The sequence below is a fragment of the Marmota flaviventris genome, chromosome 10 (genome assembly GCF_047511675.1).
Source record: "Marmota flaviventris isolate mMarFla1 chromosome 10, mMarFla1.hap1, whole genome shotgun sequence".
Lineage (NCBI taxonomy): Eukaryota > Metazoa > Chordata > Mammalia > Rodentia > Sciuridae > Marmota > Marmota flaviventris.
The window spans coordinates 43,990,827-43,992,963 of NC_092507.1; the positions used below are offsets into that span (position 1 = coordinate 43,990,827).

The following is a 2,137-nucleotide window of genomic DNA, read 5'->3' on the forward strand; positions in this document are numbered from 1 at the left end:
ATTCCTCAACAAATAACCTTTTATCTGAAGGAGAAATGCAGGCCTGAAATGCTGATAAGAAGAACACAAGTTACCCTGAGGGGGGGAGTAGTACTTTTGTGACCCTTACACAGACCGGGTTCAAGAAGGCAAGGAGATAAGGAAAATTCCACCAACCACAAAATCTGTTAAGAACAGGTTCCAATTAGAACCAGGCAGTAGGGTGACCTAGAGTTGTCCTAGACCTTTACCATGCATGGTGGAGACTTGAAAATTTGATGTCATCTTCTGCCAGTCAAGAAAGCCTCTTGACGCTGAATATCCCCTTCCCAGCTACTGGCTGCCAGAAACTCATTTAAGTGGACAGTGAATGCAAACTTCACACTTTTTATGAAAAGTGTACGGCCACAGAGGTTGCTACTGATGCCATGGGTGAAGAATGGAAGGGTTCTGTGGTTTGAATCAGCGGTGGGAATGACAGACAAGGTTTCCCCATGAAGCAGAGTGTCTTGACCCATGGCTGTGTTTGCCTGCTACTGAGTAAGGGGCATTCCTGTGATAGACCAAGGCAAACTGGAGAGAGAAAGTGCCATTCTGATGGAGGTTGCATTGTGGATGTCCATCTAAGTGTTCTCAACTTGGTTATTGTAAAAAAAGGAGAGAGGGATAGCCCTGGACTCACACATATTACTGTACCTCGTAGACTGGGACCCAAAAGAGCTAGTAAATCCACAAACTTTTCAATCTCTGTAAGGAAGATGATGTCCATCAATATGTGGTCAGAAAATCCCTAAACAAGGAAGATTAAAAAACCCAGGACCAAAGCACTGGAGATTCAGTGTCTCTTTACTCTATGTGTCCTGCAAGACAAGCGCCAGCATATTGCTCAGAAGAAGCAGTACTAAGAAGAATAAGGAAGAGGCTGCAGAATATGCCAAACTTTTGGCCAAGAGAATGAAAAAAGCCAAAGAAAAACTCCAGGAACAGATTGCCAAGAGTCACAGACTGTCTTCTCTGAGAACTTCTAATTCTGAGTCCAGTCAAAAATAAGAATTTTTTTTTTAATTGTAGATGGACACAATTTATTTATTTATTTATTTATTTGGTGCTGAGGATCGAACCCAGTGCCTCACACCTTCGAGGAAGGCACGTTACCACTGAGCACAGCCCCAGCTCCACAAAATAAGAATTTTTAAAAGTAACAAATAAGTAAGATCAGACCTCCAGAAAAAAAAAAAAAGTCAAGAAATGGACCTACCAAAAAAAAGTTACAAAAACAAAAAAAGTGGCGGACCAGTGCAGGACTCTCTGGAAATTTCCCTGGGACCCCAAGAAAACTAGAGGGCAAGGAGGGACACACTGTTCTTTTGCTTTTGGGTGGATCATCTCTTCCCTGAAAGGATCCCCTTTCCTCTTTTCCATTCCTTCAATAAATTCATGCCTGGTATTCTTTTTATTTATATTTATTTTTTAATTATAGATGAACACAATAACTTTATTTTATGTGGTGCTGAAGATAGAACCCAGTGCCCCACGCTTGCCAGGTGAGCGCTCTGCCTCTGAGCTACAGCCACAGCCCAAATTCATGCCTGGTATTCTGAGTGACACGTCTGACGTGTTGTGCTGTGATCGCAATAGTCAGTGAGAGAGGATGGACTTACCAAAAAGAAGTTACAAAAACAAAAAAAGTGGTGGACCAGGGCAGGACTCTCTGGCAGATCCTGGGCCTGTAACACTCCTAGCACGTTCTCCCTCACCACCTCAGAACCAGCGTGTGCTCTGCCTCACATCGGGGTCATTCCTGTCCTGCCTGCCTCTCACTTGACTGAGTTCTTTCAGGACACGAACTGCGTTTATCTGAATCTTTGCATCCACCTTCAAGACTCTGTACAGTGTGAATCACACAGTGACACGTGTCACATTTAATAGGTGTTTAATTCCAACTGAATTCAATAGGTGTTTCAGTCAGCTTTTTTGCTGCTCTGACTAAAGGACCTAACCAGCATAATTATAGAGGAGGAAGAGTTTATTTGAGGGCTCCATTCCTCAGGGCTCGAGGTGAGGCTGAACATCATGGTAGGAGAGGGTGGTAGAGGGAAGCAGCTCACATCATGGTGACCAGGAAGCAGAGAGACTCCACTTGCCAGTTGCAAATATG

At 43.7% G+C, this 2,137-nt stretch overlaps 1 pseudogene; it reads left to right on the forward strand.

Moving 5' to 3' along the window:
* The first annotated feature begins 257 nt into the window (after positions 1-257).
* LOC114100297 (small ribosomal subunit protein eS6-like) lies at positions 258-1,029 on the forward strand (annotated as a pseudogene).
* The last annotated feature ends 1,108 nt before the right edge of the window (positions 1,030-2,137 follow it).